Raw genomic sequence first — 22,048 nt, 5'->3', positions numbered from 1 at the left:
CAAATGCTGACACGGAACTTTTTTCGTGAGGTTCAAGTACGGCTTCACATCGTACTTGTGTGGTACGGCTTCTCACCGTTGCACTTGTGTTACGGTAAGTGTGCCGTCGCTTTCAACTACATCTTCAGTAGCGTATTTTTGGTTTACAGATACTTACCGGCATCAAGAGTTAGCGGTCATTGTTACCGTAAAATTACGGGAAAATTTTTAGTGTATCAATTCATTGCCGGCACAGCGAGCACGGAAACACAAATCACGGCGCTTATGCGCCGAAGTTGCCTGTTGTTGCCTCAGTGGGCAGGGAAATGCATTTTTGAAGCTAACGATGATTGCGAACTGTTTAGAACAGCCACACTTTCCGTGCGAACGCCGGCTCCTACGGCGTATACCAGCAGTACCGGCGGCTGATGGTAACGCAGCTTGATAAATGTCACTATTTCAAGCTAGAATAAGTTCTCCAAAGGTAATCGGTTTCTTTTTTGAGGGGCACAAAACTTTTTAATATTAAAAACTATAAGCGCCGAAACATTTACAAATGGTTTTTAAAGAAATCCGCATCCCGCTGTAGTTGGCGGCAAATATGGCAAACCTACTCCGCAAACCTCCTCGACTCCGCGTCTGCTTTTTATTTAAACGCGCCGTTTTGTTTCGTACAAAACCACTTTTTTGTCACTAGCTTTCTTGTTCGCCATGTAATTTGTAACCAGCGAACCGGGCATTAAGAGTTTTTTGTCAAAAACACAATTTGCGCAGTCATAGGCCCGTTTCGATTCTATGACATCCGGTTCCAGAACTACCCATCATTCCCATCGAAGCGTAAGCACCGCCTCGGTTTTCGCGTTGACAGTTCGCCAGTTTCCCCTCTTGTTATTGTTGTACGAAAGCCTATGGTGTAGGGCTGGTGACTAGACTGCTGCATATTCAAGGTCTTTGTTCGACAGCACGCGCGGTACTGCACAGCGCGCGAAAGTCGGATAGGAGGAGGAGAAATATATTTCTAAGAAAGGAAGCCTCCAGGCCCGTGTGTTGGGGTGGGAGCGGGGCTCTGGGAGGGTTGAACACAACGAAGCTGGATTTGCGCCACCGCTGATGTAGGCATACGCTTTCATGCTTCGATGTAAGCTATAATCTGTTCATACGGACAGGTTCTCAGCACACAACATTCGCCAGCGAGGCAGCGTTAGAACTGTTCCCGTTAAAGAAACATTCGCAACTCACTTCGGAAGAATTAATGTTTTAAAATGTTTGCTATATAAAACAGTGCCTCATTACTAGAGAACGGAACTTTAGGCAAAATGCCTATTTTTTTTCTTCAGTCCGTATCAAGCCTATTAAAGGAAAGGGAGCAGTTTAAGCAAGAGTTTAGTGCCTATTTTGACTATATCAGCTTTTTGGGGCCTAAAAGTGCCTGCTTGTGTTATATGTACCTCTTTTTGGATTTTTCTCACTTCAGAGATTGTTCTCGCTTCAGCAGCCCACAACGGGGTGTTTGCTTCACGCCGTTTGCAAGAAAAATCCACTAGCCGTGCCGAACACGCAAAAAGCCCAAACCGTGCCCAAGCCACCACCACCTGTAACTTGCCACCTCGGTCGAGCCACCAGAAACCCGTGCGCAGCGACACCGGAGCCAAGCTCACCGACGACACCTCGGTCCGCGCGAACTCTTTTGTTGTATGTCCTTCTGGCGTGCTGTGTCCACGGACCAACAGGGAAAACTTCTGCCCACGCGCCCTATCTATAGCTAACAGAATAAAAGTACAGCAAACAAAAAATGAACGCAACACAGCCGCGTACATGCTGCTCCAGCTCAAAGACGCCTGCTGTGGGAAAGCGCGTGCAAATCTGAGACACCAAACTTTTAAGATGATGCCACGAACACGTGCACCGTGAGCCGCCGATAATGGGTGCACTGCCGCTTGGAAAGATGCAGTACGTGTACCACGAAGAAGGAACGAGAAATGGAGCGTAGGAATGGGGATCTCAGCACTTTACACGTAGTCTAGTCGTGACACCCGTCATCTGCCGCGGCCGGGTAAGCATTAAGGGCATTTGGAAACCTAGTATTGCGGGAATTAGTTCCGAAGAATCTTACGCGCTGTCTAATATTGATAATCCGTGTATAGTACATAGTTACTGAATGTTGTTATTCCGGCAGCTTCACTAGTCATCCGCTTCTGCAGAAAAGAAGCTCAGCAGTTTGTACAGAATTATTGCACTTCCCTGTACTGTCCATGGGATTAATCGGTGTTGTGAAGAGCTTAGGAGGTCGCTCTGCTCCGTCAATGAATAAGTTGCAGTAAAGATCTTTCTTCTACGCGCAGTTATGTCTTCAAGGGGCAGTTACCGATTGTGCCTCTTCCACCAGAGCTTGTTGTTACACCTTCAGAAACTCGGCTGAGGGCAGAAAACTACACCGAAAATACTCCGGTTTCTACCAATAGCTTTGCAATGGACAAAAGCGCCAAAAGTATTTGCCCCACGCTACAGTTAAACATGACAGGGCACATTCGTGTGCTTATTTCGTATTTTTAGCTGAAAGCATTTCAGCAGCAGAGAGAGTTGGCGCCACTCTAAGAATGCTAAGTTCATTTGCGAGGTTCAGGACAAATCTGACACCATCCCCGAAGGACCGGTTGATTAAATCTGGCTGACAATATGGCAGGATTCCACGTGCTTAAATAACGTCCGAATATTCTGAGCAGCCAAAATTGTGATATTCCAGATGGAATTAGATCATGGAGTGTCCCGAAGTACAAGAACGCTCCGCCAACTTGAATGGACATTGAGCGTTGTTTTTTCGCACACAATTATCGACTGAAACGGGGTACAACTTCAAGCAGCAAACCATCGAAATTGGTGTGGTTTTCTGTGGCTTTCAATCTTCTCTTTTGGTGTTGAATCACCGTAATTTTCGCGTAATCGTTAAAATACGAACTCTTGTGCTGCTTATTTTCCGGAAGAAAATAAAACAATTTTCCCGCTGCACATTATGTGTCCGTGGTTTCACTGCAAGTCAAAAATTTGTGCTAAAATATGCTTCTGAAGCAAATAGCAATCGAGCCTGTATATGCCTAATCGAGAGTATTTGGTGCCTATATATGCCTAAATGGCACTTCTCAGTGCCTATTATAGGCGCCTAAAACCTGGATTTTTCGTGGTCTGGATTTTTCGAGGTCTTCATCGGGATTTGCGGCCAAACCAACTGCTCGGCTACATGCTGTCTGTTCTCACTTTTTAGGTTGTGCAAAGTGGCTACATCGATACTGCGCCTGTCCTGGTTCAGCTAGCTGCTATCGAACGGAAATCAGCCGTCTCCTGTGGGAGAGTTCCCGGGCCACCACATCGACAGTTCGTTCAGCGTATGCGGCCTGTATTGCCTCTACGTCTCGGCGTAGTTGGCGATAGCGCACGTGCATCACCTTCGTCGCTGGGTGCATCTGCACTCGGCCTGTTCCTGGAACTCTGTGTGGTGGCGCTCTGCTCGCCTTCGGGTGCCCCTCCCCCCTACTGCTTGGCATAAAAAGCCCTCCGCCGTCGTCTTCATCGGGATTTGCGGCCAAACCAACTGCTCGGCTACATGCTGTCTGTTCTCACTTTTTAGGTTGTGCAAAGTGGCTACATCGATACTGCGCCTGTCCTGGTTCAGCTAGCTGCTATCGAACGGAAATCAGCCGTCTCCTGTGGGAGAGTTCCCGGGCCACCACATCGACAGTTCGTTCAGCGTATGCGGCCTGTATTGCCTCTACGTCTCGGCGTAGTTGGCGATAGCGCACGTGCATCACCTTCGTCGCTGGGTGCATCTGCACTCGGCCTGTTCCTGGAACTCTGTGTGGTGGCGCTCTGCTCGCCTTCGGGTGCCCCTCCCCCCTACTGCTTGGCATAAAAAGCCCTCCGCCGTCGTCTTCATCGGGATTTGCGGCCAAACCAACTGCTCGGCTACATGCTGTCTGTTCTCACTTTTTAGGTGAGTGTTTTTCTGAACCATTGTAAAGAGATTTGCTCGAGCCAGTGTTCTTGTTTGGTCGCAGATCCCCCATTCTTTTTGAGTGCACATGGGAAATGACTTGTCGGCGTATCGCGCCCGAATCGGTAGCTTCTCTCCTCGCACCAAGTTGAAGTCAAAGTCGCGATTGTGTTGTGGCTATGTGCTCCCGCGTTGCTGCTATCCTCGAGCGTCACTTATTCTGGCTGTCGTTGCGACAAGTCTACTGCTATGTTCGGGCGATGTAGAACTGAATCCCGGGCCCGACAAACTCGATGACATTCTCGCCAAACTGGACGCCTTGGGTTCACAGAACACGAAGTTTCAGAGTGAAACCAGAGAGCAGCTGAGCGATATAGCGCACAAAATAGATGGCCTAACGGAACGCGTGGCAATCCTAGAGGCTGCTGCCAAAGGATATGATGAGATAAAGTCAAGCGTTCAGGAATCTTCCACCAAAATTAACAGCCTGCAAGACGCGGTGGCCCTTCTTTCTGGCTCCCTAGATGAGCTTGAAAACAGATCCAGAAGAAATAACTTAATTATCAAAGGAATTGCAGAGGGAAACGAAAGGACCTGGAACGACACTGAAAAAACCGTTCGCGATTTTTTTCGAAGTGAACTCCGTATAGAAGTAGGCGAAATTGAAAGAACCCATCGTCTAGGGCGCCAGAGAGAAGGCTTTGACAGGCCTATCATAGTTCGCTTCCTGAATTTCAAAAGCAAACAACAAATCTTTTCAAACGCGTCGAAATTAAAGGAGCGAAATAGCGAAACAAAAGTGTGGTTCGAAGATGATTACTCTACGAGGATGCGCGGTATCAGGAAGCGCTTGTGGGAGTTTGGCAAAGTGCACCATCAACAAGGTAAAAAAGTTCGTCTAAACTATGACAAGCTTTCAGTTGATAAACAGACCTACATCTATGATCCAGCTTCTGATACCGTAGTATTGCATGAAGCCGTCCCTTCTGATACCGCGCAAGCGTCCTCTCCTAAATGACGTCAGTGCAATAGCTATCCAAATTCTATTTCTAACAAACCCGCGCCCGTGTCATTACTGTTGGGAAATTTCCGCAGTATATTGCCGAAACAGGACGATCTCATTGCCGCCCTCATCACGTGCAGTACAGACATAATAATAGGAACTGAAACATGGCTTTCCGACGACACGCCGGACAGCCATTTGTCATTTCATCCGGAATACAATATCTTCAGGAAGGACAGAAAGACTTCACGTGGCGGTGGCGTGTTAATCGCTGTCCGAAAGTCGTTCCACTCTGTTCACGTCCCTGTTCCACCCTCTTCAATCGAGACATGTTGGGCTCTTGTTCGCTCTGCTGCTTCGCAATCTTCATGCGTTCTGATTGGTGCATGCTATCGGCCCCCTAACTCAAACACAGAATTCTTAACAACTCTTCAAGCCGAACTTGAATATATTCATTGTTCATATCCACGCGTTCCTACAATTATGGCCGGCGACTTTAATTTTCCCGGTATTGATTGGCTTAACAATCAAGTAGACAGCTCGTCCTCAATCAAAAACGAATGCAACAACTTCCTGCACTTACTAGGTACATTCTCATTGCAACAAATGGTTAAGGAACCCACTCGTGGCGAAGCTATCCTCGATATCGTGTGTACTACTCACCCCGACAGCATTACAGTGAACGTCCTTGACGAAATCAGCGACCACAAACTCGTACAGTTTAATTTTGACTTTATATCTACTTTTAGTAAGAATTCTAGGCAACACAAATTTATTTTCGATTATTCCAAGGCAAACATGTCTGCAATTAACGAGTTCCTTAATGAGTCGCTTGCACGGGATGAACACAATTTCAGGTCTAGAACTGTAGAACAAAATTGGATTATATTCAAGGAAGCTTTGTTGTATGTCAGGAACCACTTTGTGCCAAAACTACGTATCTACCCCTCAATCCTGAGCCCTTGGTTTACACGGAATGTAAAACGAATTATTGGGAAGAAGAAACGCGCCTTCAAAGCTGCCCAACGTTCAAATCACTCCGATGCGTGGCAAAAATACAAACAAGCATCGCGAATCTGCAAAGTCGAAATTAAAAAAGCAAAGGCGGGGTTTTTCAACAAAACCCTTCCAACCTTGCTAAAAGACAACCCCAAGCAATTCTGGAACACCATTAATCCTAATAAACGTAATGACAGCAAAAACCATGCTTCAACAAACCGACCTTCGCTGTTGGAAATAGCCGAATCGCATAACACAGCATTCTCCTCTGTTTTCACCACAGAAAGCTCTCTGCCGCCTCCGCATGTCACCTCTCACCCCGAGTGTGCCGTAATGCCCGATATCTTGATAACATTAGAAGGTGTGGTGAGAGCCATACAGCGTCTCCCAAACAGATGTAGTCCCGGTCCTGACCAAATATCATCTAAATTGCTAAAATTAACGGTAACCCAATCTTCCTCTTTTCTTTGTAAGTTATTTCAGCAATCCATCGACGAGAATTTACTACCTGGCGATTGGAAGCTCGCTTTCGTTGTTCCCATTTTTAAAGCAGGGGACCACACTGACTTTTCCAATTATAGGCCCATATCTCTGACCTCTATACCTTGCAAAATCTTGGAACACATCTTGTACACGCAAATTATGCAACACCTCTCTTCCAATAATCTACTTTTCCCGAATCAGCACGGTTTTCAACGCGGGAAATCCTGCGAATCTCAATTGTTTGAATTTATTACCGACCTACACACCAGTATACACTCGGGTAACCAAACCGATGCAGTCTTCGTTGATTTTTCCAAGGCTTTTGATTTAGTTCCTCACCAGCGCCTAGTATCAAAACTACACAGTTTTTACCTTAACAACAGCACGATCCTGTGGATACAAAATTTCTTATTGAATAGGTCACAGTGTGTCACAATTCATGATATCGTCTCTTCATCTGTTCCTGTCACGTCTGGAGTGCCGCAGGGTTCCGTTTTGGGTCCGCTTTTGTTTCTGATGTACGTGAACGATATTCCAGATTTCATTTCATCCAAAATCCGATTCTATGCTGATGACTGTGTGTTGTACCGCGAAATTAAAGACTGCAACGATTCTATACTGCTTCAAAACGACCTAAACTCTGTATCATCATGGTGCTCCAAGTGGCTGATGCGTGTAAACACTGAAAAAACAAAGGTGATGACGTTTACTAGTGTCCGCTCTCCTCTCTCCTGCGATTATTATATTTCCGGTTCCAACATTGGACGTACAGACCATTACAAATACCTAGGGGTAATTCTGACATCTAATCTATCATGGAACGCCCATATTGACCACATCACAAACAAAGCAAGTAAGACTTTGGGACTTCTACGTAAATCCCTTTATATGGCAACGTGGGAGACAAAACTCATGGCATACAATTCATTTGTACGTCCACAGCTCGAATATGCGGCTATCATCTGGAACCCTCATCAGATGTACCTTAAAAAATCTCTCGATGCAGTCCAAAATCGCGCTATCCGCTTCATTCTACGTAATCACACACATCAAAGCATTACACTACTCCGAAACAACTTGAAATTACCCACTTTAGAACAGCGTCGCGAAAATTTCCTGTTGCAGCATTTTTTCAAGTTATACCATGGCGCATCAACCTTTCGTTATTTGCATATCAAACCGGCAAACCACATCTCCCCCCGTACCGATCACCCCTTGAAAGTATTTCTACCGTTTGCACGTACCAACATGTATAAATATTCACCACTTGTACTGGCAATAAAACTGTGGAATAACCTGCCTTGTAACACTGCTGTAATAAGTGACTACGACGCGTTTTGCAATGCCTTATCACAGCTGTAAACACACTTTCTTTCAATGCAGTCAGTATATCAGTAGTACTGTTTGTTTATGCTGTCTGGATATCTGTATACTTTTCACTTTGTGAACTTCACCTATGTGTAAATATTCATACCATTTTGCACTAAATATTCCCCATGTTCGCTTCATTTCTCGTGATCTGTATTCCCCCCCCCTTATGTAATACCCCTGTCGGGGCCTTTAAGGGTACTCTCAATAAAAAAAAAAAAAAAACTAAAGTTCCGGTCTCTACTCATGACTATCTCGGCGTAAGGGAAAGCGGGGAAAGACGTGGCGCTGAATAGGCGGCACTGCAGTTCCCTTTAGATCTGTCTCGCTTTTGCGACGCGATGCCCAGTGAAAAAGATGTTCTGTAAAAGGTGGTTGCTGCTCTCTGCCACGAGATTCCCGCGGCGTATTGTGCCTTGTGGGCGCGGTCACAAGGTGGCAGAAAGAGCAGGTCACTGCGTTCTCACCGCTCTTGTCCTTGGGCGTATCCTAAACGCGTCTGCTGTGACGGAGAACGCACGCACAAACTAAAAGGAGAGAGATATCAGCAATTCAAAACCAAAAGAGCTAACGCGGAAAGAAAGTTTTTCGAGCTTAACCACCACACAAACGGAGAAATGTGGCCGTCGATCGACAGTGTGGCTGGTGTCATACAAGCACAATCGTAACTTCCTATTTCCTCCGTGGTACTTGGGGCCTACGGCAAACTGTCTTGAGAACATCTGTCTGGTTTCTCTCAGGGAATATAAAAACATGCAACGCAGGGTAAACACTGGCTAATGTCAAGTACTTCCATGGTGGCTGCTTAGCCTTTGGTGACCACGTGTTTTTGCGTTGTTTCGAAAATTTTGTCACGTTCTTTATAACGGAGGACACTCTTATGTTGGGGCTACGCAGCTAACATAGCGATGAAGAAAAAACAAATCATAATCACCTTTTCTTCGCGCTGGTGGCTGGAAATGGCTGTTCGAGCGCTTTTTAGACTAGATTCACGGTGGCTTTTGGTGCTCCGGACCCTTAATTAAGCGCAAGGCTACCCGAAGCGCGTATTTGATGTACGGTACAATATTAACAATTTTAGTCGCAAATGATGTTAGGGGCATTCCTATTAAACAAGATATAGCCAAGTAACTGACAAATTTTACCTTTCAGTCATTGTCACAATCTACATATGCACTTCAGACGCGTGTTGTGTGTCCCCTGAAAATGGATTCAGATGATGCGCATGCGCGGCTGGTTTCAAGACTGTCTATAATATGCCAACGCATATTGGTCCGTCAAGTGTTAGCAGAATCCCTGCTGCTGGGTGTTTGCGCACACATGTATGCATACGCTATCCCCTTTTAATCACAACTGCTCTTCTACAGAGGCGTCTACAAAGATGCAGATGCAGATAAAGCAGCTCAACATCTTCGCCCATGCGTGCCGTAAGGTTTATTCGTGGTGCAAGTTTCGAAAGCCACGTCACTGCTTGAACGCAGCACGTCGATTTTAGTGAATAAACATGGGCTTTTGCGTGCAAATGACAACACAACTGGAAGCACGGGATGAGCACAAACTCTCAACTAAATTTTATGGGAAAGATCACACAAATATAAGTAAACTTGTTATCAGGTCGCTCATGCGCACTCCTACAACCGTATCAATCTTTAAAAGCAGGTCCATTACATCTCTACAGACAATAGTTAAGATATAGAAGCTCTTGTTTATGAAAGGGCACCGATGTTTCCCTCACGCGTTCATCTCCTGTCTTTCTTATATAATAGGCCTCTATAATTTCCCGTGCCTTCGTGTCGCTGCACCTGCGCCGAACCTTGACTTCTTTTATCAGTAATCCACACTCACTACCCGTGGCCAGACCAGACAGTGAGCGGGCAAGTGGGCATTAGTTTTGTTTTTGACAGAGAGCTCATGCTCGCGCGAAGCCCGTGTTTATTCACCAAGTTGCACCAACTCGCGTAAGAAGTTCTTCTAAACGTTGGTTGTCCTCTAAACTTCGGTTTTATTGTCATGCACAGAGTAGCTACTGGTGAAGACAAAAACGCCCCACAATGCAAGTTACCGCCGCTCTATCAAATCTGTTCTACCCCGCCAACCTCACTCTAATCCCTGATGTTCCAGCACCCCATCAGTAATATTTGTTTACCGTTTCACTCGATGAGTAACGGTCGAACAAACACTGTACCTGTACCTGCAGAGATGGGTCGTTAGCATGCGTTTCACAGAATTTGCCACATCCGTAAGCAATTCGCGCTTCAGGCAGTGCACGTGGGTTGAAAATGTATACACAAAGACAAAAACGACGAAAAGGGCAAAAATTTAGGAAGAAATGGTCACATCTCTAAACGACGCCGAACCGGTGGTTAACAATACATTTATCGCTGCGCTCGTTTTTGCTCGGCGAGCGAAAAGAAACAAAGAAACGGGAAGCTTCGCCCTCAGCAAGCAGCGGGAGGTAGTGAAAGATGCAGTGCGGGATAAAATATTCAGCGCGCATCCTCAAAGTGCGCCCATTTTTGCTTCGCTCCCCGCTTACCACCGCAACTGGACCCTTTGCTCGTGTTGGGGGAGTGGGGCCCGAGTGGATCGGAGGGCGCCGGTTCTAAGGTCCGCATTAAGAGCCGGGCTTCCCGAACAAATTCTGCCGCGACAGCCATTAAAGTTCGTGTACCTCTTCCCTATTTTTGTTCGCATTCGCGCTTCGGAAAAGCGCCTTCAAGCGCAAAGCCCGGGATAAAATTGAGTGCCCCCTTGTTTTCTATTTCCCTCTCGTTTTTTCTTTCGCAACCTTGTTCGTTTTTTTTTGTTTTGTTTTGTCGTAAACGTTATTGCCCAAGCGACTCTTGTGCGACCCCAGAGCTTTCCTTCGGCAATTAACTGCGTTTAGAGGAGTTAAGAGAATACAAATTGCGCCATTTGTCCTCCCGAAGCTTCGTATATCATCTTACGGCAGAGTAAAATCGACACACGGGATTTTCTACCAGTTGCCTGAGCTCAAGGCATTTTTTTATGCCAGCGAGACAGCTGTGGCTGCTATCAAAGAAGCAAAAAAAATCATCACGAGATTGGTAATAGGCAATCATTTCGGGATATTTTGTTTGGAATAAAATTAGCAATTTGTTGTTTGGCTCAAGTGTATATGTTATTCGTATGGGGCTGATGCAAACCTGTAACGGCAAGCGTGTGACCTCAGCTGAAAGGGAATTTATAACAGGAAATCATGCCATCAGTGACAGCATAACATAGTGTAAGCTTAAGCTGGCGTGTTCTTCTTTAACGAGGCTATTTTAGTCAGCGTGACTAAATCTTTTGTTTTCGTAGTTGTAAGTAGAGTGCGGACTACTGATCCTGCGTGCGTTATGCAATAATACTTGCACGGCTCCCCAATTCACCCTTTGTCGAGCCGGTCCATACCGTCGCATTCAGTGCGCCGGCGGCGGTGCGGCGCTTGCCTCTGTTGGCTGGACACCATCAAAAATAGGTGGAGAGTAGTGATTGCACTGAGTTGGGTATAACAGATGGCGCTATTCTTAATGTACCAATAGTGAATTATGTTTATACTCGTCCTAAACAATGCTACAACAATGTCCCACATACCATACAGCTATCATCGGTACATTGTTAATCTCATAAAGATTAGTCCCCGACAAAACTTTAACAACTTGTTAGTGTTTTCCCGCGAACGTTGTTCTTCGAGACATAAATGATGCACCCAACCGACAGTAAAATATTTATCGGCAGTGCATTGTCGGTGTGTGCAACGGTTAATAAGAACATCGTAGGTGATCTTGTAGGGTTTCGTTTTTTTATTACTCATTCTCCTTGTTTTGCGTGGGAAACGCGAAAGGGCGCTGGAATAAATAGCAGGGATCTTTCTGATTTTCTTAATTTATTTTTGTGTCATTTATTGTTTTATTTCTGCAATATTTTTTTATTTTTCTATCGCTTTTTTACTATCATTACTTTTCTTTATTGTATTCCTATAAATGATTTTCAATAGCTTTACTTGGCATTTTTCACTTTAAATGAATTTGAGCGAGCAGGCATACGGGCGTGCGTGCGTGCGTATGTGCGTGCGTGTGTGTGTGTGTGTGTGTGTGTGTGTGCGTGTGCGTGCGTGCGTGTGTGTGTGTGTGTTTGTGTGTATGTGTGCGTGCGTGTGTGTGTGTGTGTGTGTGTGTGCGTGTGTGTGTGTGTGTGTTCACTCACAGCGCGTGCTGTGAGTGAACGCACGCGCGCGCGCGCGTGCGTGCGAGCGCGTGCGTGCGTGCGTGCGTGCGTGCGTGCGTGCGCGTGCGCGTGCGCGTGTGTGCGTGTGTGCATGCGTGCGTGCGCGCGTGCAACTGTAGTTATGATTGAAAGGGCATAACGTATGCGTAAATGTGTGCGCACACACACACGCACGCATGCACGCTCACGCAAGCACACGCACGCGCATGCACGCACTCGCACACGCACACGCACGCACACACGCACACGCACACATGCACGCACGCACGCTTCTTACAGTGAAAGCAGAACTGGAACTGTGACGCGATGCCTGTGTATTATACGCTTGAAAGGACACGGAAGCCTGCATGTAAATGCTGCACAACCTTTCACTCCACTACCCACACACCCACGCGATATCAAGCTCCAGTCCTTCCCCCAAATGCTCTTAGAGTGTCTTTCGTTCGAGATGTGGCCAGCTAAAAAGAATCGACTACCCCGGAAAACGTACCGTTCTGTCCCACGTGTGCAAGCGAGCCACACAATCCCCTCCACGCGTTGACAGAGCTTCACAGTTGAGTGACTTAATCGGGGCTTCTGTGACCTTCAATGCCGGGAAGAATCAGGCGTGTTGTATGTTCCACAGTTGGGCGCTCAGAGTGCGAAGGCGTATCGGGACACGATTTGTGTTGTTTTGGACTGGGGCATCTTTGGAAAAGCTGCTTAGGGGGCACACAATTTGCCTTTCCCGCTTACTCGCTGAAACAAAATAAAATAAATACGAAACGTCAGTTAGCTGGATATCAGACGCATACAGACATGGGCCATCCCATTTCGTTTAAAAATGTCATCTCAGTACTTTGGAAAATTTATCAAGCTTGAATAACGTTTAGCCTGGGCTCACTGAAACTGGCAATAAACGTTACGTTATCACACATTAAAACGGCGATCTGGGCGAGTTGGTTTAAGTTCATGTTTGAAAAGGCGCAAGAAAGGCACGGAAGAAGGTTGGAGGGCAAACAAGGGAAGCGTTCCGCTTGTTTGCCCGTCAACCTTCGTCCGTGTCTTTTTTGCGCCTTTTCAAACATGTTAGGACGCGCTCGAGGCCTGACCAACTCGGCTGTCTGGCCGGCTCAGAATGTTACCGCATTATAAGGGTTAAACTATCGAGCGTGAAACCCACCGTTTTGCGATAAAAGAAGTTTCGATACCGTTACTCTTGTATGATCCCCCCATCACCGATTTTTCTGACGTCGGCGCTGACGTTCAGCACAATGGCGAGATCGAAGGGCGGAGCCTAGAGGATTGCGAGAACCGCGCTTACCGTTGCTAAGTGGGCTGAAGATAAACAGCGAGTCTAGATCACCCGCAGAATAAACTGTTAAATTTGAATAATAAAAATGCGGTTAGAAAATTGATTGATTGATTGTAGGGTTTAACGCGCCGACGCAACGCAGACGATGAGGCGCGCCGTAGTGGAGGGCTCCGGATTAATTTTGACCACCTGGGGATCTTTATCGTGCGCCGAAATCTCGTACACACGGGCGTTTTTGCTTTTCGCCTCCATCAGAAAAGCGGCCGCGGCGGCCGGGAATCGAACCCGCGACCTCGTGCTCAGCAGCGCAACGCCTTAGCCACTTAGCCACCGCGGCGGGTCCGGTTAGAAAATTGCCAACCAGTGAGCGTCACTGTGTTTTGTCAAGGGACAGTTGCGGAAGTCGCCCGGTGTTCCTGTTCTTGTTAAAATCCCAAACCGATAGAAAGACCTGGTTCTCTCGCTTAAAAGGATGAGAAAACAAACTGAATGCGCCGATTTACGAGACTCATCGACAGCCGGAAAACTAGCAAATTAATTTCCGTAGGCCTCAGAGAGGGAAGGTGAAGCGGTTTTAGAATTAAAAAAAAAAAAAGTTGACTAGCAGCAAGCACACATTGAATAGTTTATGTGTACGAAATATTTTCGCAATACATGCAATAGCAGCGGCGCAATGATCAAACAAAAGTGGCCCGATGCCCCGCCCCCATCTCGCCGCGCGATGCCGGAAGACCGAAGAGCGCGGGCGAAAACCGGCTGAAAAACGTCAGACCTGGACTTCCGGCCGGATCGGCCGCCTCGGCCATGCTCTTTTCGCCGTGTTTCCTTGTGAATGATACTTGTTGTTGTTGCGGTTGATAGCACTCATTTGTGAAATTTTCGTGTTCAAAAAGTATGCACGAACGCCGAACGAGGCATACGTTATCATGCCGTATTCCTAAGCAGAATAATGCCACGCCGGGATGCTTGATAACATACGAAGCGACAGCCGAGTTGGCTGTGCTTGATGACAGAGAATATACTACACTACGTTAAATACTTTATAAACCGCTCCAATGCGGTTTTTTTTTATGCGACGGACTTGAATGTTCACATTAGATTCTAGATTTAGGAAGGGTGGGTAATACTGCTGTACTTTGGCCGGGGATGTTTCGTTCCATTCCAGAAACCAAGTCACATTTGTTCAGGAAGTACTTGTTTCGTTAAACGCGTCGGTTTTCTTTCCCTATGGGCTCAGGACAGTGTTCAAAAAAACAATTTTTTGGCGAAACTAAAACAAGGGGCCAATCCTGATAGAAGTTCTCTCCCGGCTAAGAGGTAAACAGTATTCCTACAAAGTAAAAGAACCAAGACAACCAGATTACTCATTTTGCAAGTATACATGTCACGCTAAGGTGATGTTTGTCTGGAATTAAAAAAAAAAACACCACTCCGAACCACCACCGTGCCATAATTTGTGTTGACTGCGGGGGCCTAATTTTTTGGCCAAGATTCCGTGTGGCTGCATATTATAACCTGGCAAGCACTTGTTGTCACTGAACCTCACGTGTGCTCCAGTGATAGTCGGTGATATACATAGTGATGATACTAAAAAAATTAGGTGCGAAGAGTAAATATACGGCCTCTGTCCGACTAGCGCGGTAAATGCTTAAATCTAAAAATGCTGAAACAGGCCAACGATTCATTATCACAAACGTTTGGTGATTGTTACCTAAAGTAACGTAACTACAACGTAAATGCCTTGTCCGACTGGTCTGTTAATTAACGAGGTGGCCGTAATATTGTAGCAGAATGCGCAACGCACCAGCGATAATCAAGCACTACTACAGCCAATAATGTTGAGCAGGCACTAGTATGCTGCAGTGTTTTCAGAACAAATGCATGTGAAGCAGTAAGACGCCACTCATCGAAGTGCAGCTAGCAATCGCGGAGGCGCCGTAGCGCCGCTGCCGAAATGGCGCGCGCGTGTGGGTCTATATACGGGGATGAGTAACGGGGCTGGGGTGGGCGACAACGAACAAAGGAAATACGGAAGCAGAGTCTGCTTGTTGGTTTATGCGTGTACCGGCAAGATGTGTCTCGCATATACGTTTACAGCGCATGAACGCTATTTTTACGCGCAGTGCACGTACGTGCTTTTCGCTGGTAGATTGTTTATAAAACGCCCAATAATCTTCGGCATAAATGGTTTTGTGTATAATACGAAACAGTTAAGGCAGTACCTAATATTAACATAAGGTATAAAATCCCCCTATGCTGGTTGCCTAACTCAAAAGTATTTTGATGGAACCCACTAGTCGACGTCACAGTCACTGCTTTGGGGTTATCTGTCGTGTAAAGCAAACTTAAGCTCCAAGATAATTGAACCAACAGCACGGGAAATTATAAAACAAACTTCCAGTCATGTGCGAAAATTAAACTGCAAGCTAAATTGCCGCAAAGGCAACCGTGCGATCGTTCGCAATGCTTCCGACAACCCGCGCGGCCGAAGGGTGTCCTCCGTTGACGTCATGACGGGCGCAACCAATCAGGGGCGTCAAAAGACGAAAAGCGCACGTCTTTCAAACGGGGCCGCGCTTTTTGCAAGATAAATGTCACTTGGACTCATGTACGATAAATTTCAATGTGATATTCGGAATCAGCGCGCAAGAAACTATAGAACTGTTTATCTAACTCAATTTTTTTGGAAAGCGCTTCAGCTTCCCTTTAACATGTGGTTGAGCAAAATAAATTTTTAAGCAGCTTGTGCCTCCCGCTACTCACTACGAGGTCACCGGCTCGATTCCCGACCACAGCTACTGTTTTGACGCAGGAGCAATATTTCAATGTCCGGCTTTGCAATATATCGGCGCACGTTAAAATCCCCCGGATGTAGCAAAAGAATTAATTGTTTTTTCTTACAGCCCGCGCCAAAGGGGGGGGGGGGGGGGGGGGAGGTGTAGCTTGGGTGCGTACAAGCCTGGTTTGTTTCCATCTATGCATAAAACCCTAGCTCAGTCGCAACCAACCTTCTCATACATCTACAATGCGGCCGTAATATATGGCTTTTTTTCAGGCAAAGAACGGTGTTCGAAAAACCCGGTGGGGACACTTCTATAGCTGTGGCCTTTTCGCGCCCGATTTTATAAAAAAAAAATACTTTAAAGCACACATTCGCTATCGAAGCCAGGTGCAAACGAGCGCACATAGTGTCAGCCTTTTTTGTCCACAACCACGGCCGGTTAGTTTGTTTCAGCGCCCATAAAAAACCCTCCATTGCTTCTTGCAGTGTCCGTAGCTATCCCCTTTCAGAAAAGTACTTGCGCACAGTTATTGCTACTCTACGCTAAGTGCTGCGGAGCGTCCTTCGATACCATTTTGTGCTGATACGGCACACCCACGCCGTTCCGAGCATCTTTTCTGACGGATTTTTTATTATTTATTTTTCTTTAGCCAGCTGCCGCATTGTCAGCCGACCCGCTAATTTCTCACGAAGCCCCCTCCCCCCCCTCCCTTTCAAATTCAGGCTTTGCTTTTTTTTCCCCTTTTCTAGCCTTGTCGCCACTGTCACGGCGTTCTGATCGTCTGTTTGTTGTGAGAGCTGCCTTTCCCACACTCAGCTGAGCCTAAGATAGCTTTCCTCGGCCCAGTATACAATCCGATCGATTTCTGAGAAAGAGATGCGTACCCTGGAGCCGTGAAAAGGAAGGAAATAGAGCGGGGATTCGGGCCGTCCGCACTTTTTTCCACCCTTTCTTTAATTTTCGCGCCCCCTTTTTCAATCCTGCACTTTTTTTTAGCTGCCGACCAAGGAATGGACTTTCACAGCGACGTCAAGGCAAGCATAAAGCTCGCGAAACAGTTTCGCTGCGCTGTTTACGGCGAACTGGAGCAAATCGGACTTCATATTTATGTCCGCGTGAGGCAGAGGTTTTCCTGTAAGCAGTTTCTCCCACTCCGCGTGTTTATTCCGATGTTTTCCCGCGTGGCGCGCGGCCCACGCATGGGTCGTTTTTTGTCCGCTCGGTGACTGCTCGTTGGTCGTCGGGAAAGCCGATTGTTCTGCTTGCTTGAGGCACGTGTACGCACTGTCGACTTGGTTAGAAGGAGAGATTTATTAAACCGTGACCTTGACTGAGTCTCGTTATTGTTCCTTCAATTACAAATTCACCCAGTTTTATCGCTTGGCGCGAGTGCTTTATCACTTGGCGCCAACATCACCACGCTTTCTTCTCGCTTTGTTTTTCTGTCACACTTTCGAACCTTCAGCGGCTTACTATTCCGCTGTCAGAGACGGAAGTTGCAGTGGAAGGCCTGTAATGTCACCTTAAAGCAGCCGCCACCAAAATTAAAATGGCGTCTGTAGCTTTGTTATGTGCTCCGTGCTCGTGCACGGAACCCCAACGTGCCCAAATTGGCCTCGGGAATAGAAGAATTGCTACAAATAAAATATTTCTTTACTCGCACTATTATATATAGTGTCTCCATTTGGTGATTGCAGATATGAGAAAATGAACTGTTATGTCATTTTTTTTTTGTTACCATCGCTAACATCTCCGAGAAAATAATTGACTAGAAGTTGAATTTTTTTATATGCTGGCTTAAACAAAACGCAATAACTTGAGAATCTATTGGTAAGCAATTAAATGCGAAATGCAAGTGTATTTGTAGACAATGTATGCAGACAGACGGAAAGAAAAAGTAAAATGGTCCGGACCTCTCACCTAGTAAATTTTATCGACAGAAGGCGCAGAGGAAGCTTGCCCTTTGCCGCGTTGCTTACAAAGCGGAACAAAATCTACAGCAGCGCCGGCTGCTGTGAGTGAACGCGCATCTTGACATGGGTGTGCACGCTTTATTCTTCTAGAGGGTAATTAAGCGAAAAATGGGGTGCAACAGTTATACACGCCGTATCCAAACGCGTATGAAAGAGAGGACATCGTTGCTCGCGAATTTTTAAACTCGTCTTCATCGTTGCACGTGTTGGTTCCTCATGCCACCGTAATCCAGGACCGGCAAAAGCTCACTGGTGTGACAACCCCGTTGCGCTAGTGGGGGTGCGTCTAGGCGGCCAGGTTTAACAAACACGCAGTTGGGTTCCGTCCTGTCTCCGATGCCTCACACAGCGGCGCAGGAGTCACCACTGAACCAGGGGGCACTGCACAGCGCCCTCTGGTTGAGTTCCTGTATATAGCTCCCCTAGGGGAGCAGAGTTGCGCGTCCATCCGCCATCTTGAGTTCCAGGTCGTGCGGGAAAGCCACCCGTCTCGCATGTAGGAGATGCCGCCCGGCCGCCGGGGCCCCCGCGCCAGCGGCAGCGGCGAGGAGGAATGGCGAGGAGCGGTGCAGACTAAAACTGGCGCACCTCGATCAGTCGGCTGCTTATCAGCTGAACGGCCGCCGCTGCCGCCGCCTCCGCAACTAGCGATGCTCAGTCACGGCCGGACTGGAGGAGCGGCGAGCGCGCACTTTCATATGAAAGTGCGCGCCCGCCGCTCCTCCAACCCGGCCGTGGCTCAGTTGAGCAGAACTGACTGAATACGGGGTCCATATAGTTTCTTACAGTATAACACTAGAGAGGAATCTGGCGCTAGCGTCTATGCGGTTCGCATCATTGAGTTTCATACTAATATACACTTAGTATGAAACTCTATGGTTCGCATCAAGGTCGCCTGTGTCGTCATGGGCCACCATTATACATCGCGCTCACCTTAGTTTCATCATTGGCTTGGATTGAAACGTTTTAGTGACCACAAATTTAAACAAAGTGCCACAAAAGCGCGAAGAATGGTGGGCAATTATGTAATTGAAAAAAAAGGCTGTTTTAAAACTAAGAAAACAGGAAGTCAAGGGTATTTTTGCCGGAAAGGTTGTGCCTGCTATTCCGCAGGCCAAGGTTGTAGTTACGAACAATGTTAATATTTGGGGGTAACTCATTAGAGACTGTGATTTTATTATTTTACCATCATTTCAAATAATGGTAATGTTTGAAGAGTTTCGAAGGTTTTTTGAGCGTGCCTATGAAAACGTTGCCTTCGTGGTGAACCGGTGCACCGTTCGCCAGCTAGTTTAACAAGAAAAAAAAAACGTGGCGTTAGACAGTCGTGGACGATGACAAGGTAGGACGCGTACAAGCGCCCGTATCTGCCCTATCTTGTCTTCGTCGAAGTACGTTTTGTTTCTTCTTTTCGTCGGCTACAAATTTCGCGGCGGCATATTACCCGCTCAGCCATACGGGAGGAGCAACGTAAGGTGCGATCACGCATTGCCTGCTGTTTCACTGAGCACGGCTACCACAGAAACGGGAAGATTTCGGCTTCCTTGTAGCTCGTAAATGTGTTAATGCATAGTGAAGAAAGCAAACCCCCAAAACAGCTTAAGAATCCAATCGTCGTGCCAAGCCCAAGCCAAAAAGGGGGGGTTTTCCCATGAACCCCCACGACGGCATGTCTTACGAGGAGCAGTTTCCTCTCTGGTATACTTACTAAGAAACTCTATGATGGGGTCTATTGCGCAGCACTGAAAGCGTCTTTTCCTGTCCAACTGGAACCCTTGGCGTGTGGCAATCAGACGCGCAACTCTTGCGCTACGCGATATACAGGAACTCTACCCTCTGGCGGCCGCAATGCCTGAACATCCTTTCGGCGATTGGAAATTAATGCTTTGGCTTCCGCAACTCGTAAAAAGAACTAGGTGTCCTCAGAGTTTTTTATTCTTGTTCTTTGTAACGAAAACTTTTCTTACACATAAATGCACAACTGCCATGCGGGTTTCCACGGCATCAACAATAATGGGAGGTTAGTTATCGGCAGGGACCAACAAAAAATTAGCGCACATGAAACGCAGACACACTGAAGTTTGTATACAGTCACGATTTATTACAATGTCGAACATGAGTGGCTACTTTTTCGGTCAGCGTGAAGATTGTGTAATAAAGAAGTACGCAGGAAGTCGACAAAAGAAGGGCTGCAATATTGGCTAAGCCCAAGTTTTAGTGTCCCGGAAAACCACCGAAATACATCCACGACCCAAACAAGTCAGCGACACACTCTTAAAGCACTAAAAAATATTTGCTGTTTGCGACATGAGACCAATGACCTAAAGTGGAATGTTTCAATGAAGCAAAACAGATTCACACTTAGACGAAAGCCGGAACGTCTGCGACGTAAAGGTTGTTGATTGTCCTTTGCGGTAGCATTCGCCACTGATGCTGACAGAGAACGCGTGGCAAGATGATGACTTCGTGGCTGGTTTCAGAACCCGGACATGTGGGAGGAAGCGATTGGCTGGACTGCCATTTCCAGTTAGCCTTCGCTGGCGGCGTTAATGCATGGTCAGTGCGAATGCGTTGAACGACGACTTCGCATCGAAGAGGTTGTGATGCAAAGGGATGAACGCGCAGGAATTAATTCGTACGTGTTCAGCCGCTGCCTCTCCTTGGCATTGCTCACCATGCGGTAGGCGTCCTTTGGCAATTCAAGATAGCTCGTGATGGAGCGGGCATGCCGCACGCGTAAGATAAGCTCACGTGTCTCAACCTTAGAGTGATTTTGGAGAAGGCCTGGGGTTAAGTCGACAGTAATGTTGACGTTCATAGCGAGCAACCACTTCCAAAAAAGGTTTGTACGGAGAAATGAGCGTGCGCGCAAAAGAAACAAAACAATCGCACAAAGTGGCAGCATGAATCACCTTCGGAGGCTCACGAGACCGCAGATAACACTTGCCTGATCTTATAATCAGACTAGACTTGGAAAGGTCGACGCATTTGATAGAATGCGCCAGCTAAAAAAAAAAAATGCGCGCCAATCCACCCTGTAAAGGGGGTTGGAAAGCGAAGCTGTAAACGACACCCACAATGATTACCCATGTGACGTCACTTGAATTCACACCAGTGGTTCTACAAAGAGGGAAACCAAAGACAAGTGAAATGCATTTAACCACACCCTTTGTTACTTCAAAGAGATATTTTTTGCTAAGGTAAAATCAATGCATGATTCATAAAGGATGGTTGTTTGAGTTGTATTAATGAAGCAAAGGAGTGGAAAATCTTTTCTTATTAAATGAAAGGAAGCTCAAAGCAGGTGTCAGACGATCTCACTTCTCTTGCGTCTCTGCCGTCGCCGACGGAGGCAACGAGATCGGCAGCAGAGACGGAGAAGTGAGATGCCATGCGTTGATGTGAGCTTTCTTTAATTTTTATAACTCCTAGCGCATGCGCACGGCGTGCAAACGGTGCACATGGTCGTGGGCGGGGCTCACAGCGGCGCGAGAGGTCGCGTGACACTGTCACGTGGCATTCAGCGAGAACACAGGGGGAAAACCGTGAGTTCACCGTCTGTCCCTCCCCGTCTAAGCCTGGGCTCGTAGCTGAATCGGTACGACAATGGGCTTTCGCTCCGTTTCTCTATTCGTTTCAGGTTCGATTTCTGGCGGCTCCAGTAACTTTTTTCATTTGTTGGCGGGAGTTTTCTGCTGACACTAACGGTTGCGAAAGAACACTTGGGGGTAGAGGTAAAAAGATTCGCTTTAAAAGGAATAGTTCGGCGTCACCAGCGAAGGAAGTAAAAAGACTCAAGCGGACGCAACTGAGCTTGGCTCCAACAGCAAGTATGCTATGGGTGCATCTGCATAATGCATTTGCAGCAATTTAGTTTGTTCTAATAAAGACTACGACAGGGCCATTGTCGTATACCGATTCGATCTTCCATAAAGCAAGCATGGAAATGAC

This window comes from Haemaphysalis longicornis, unplaced genomic scaffold (genome assembly GCF_048455015.1).
Source record: "Haemaphysalis longicornis isolate Haplotype H1 unplaced genomic scaffold, Haemaphysalis longicornis Haplotype H1 scaffold_2, whole genome shotgun sequence".
Lineage (NCBI taxonomy): Eukaryota > Metazoa > Arthropoda > Arachnida > Ixodida > Ixodidae > Haemaphysalis > Haemaphysalis longicornis.
Note: the sequence above shows the minus strand (reverse complement) of the source record.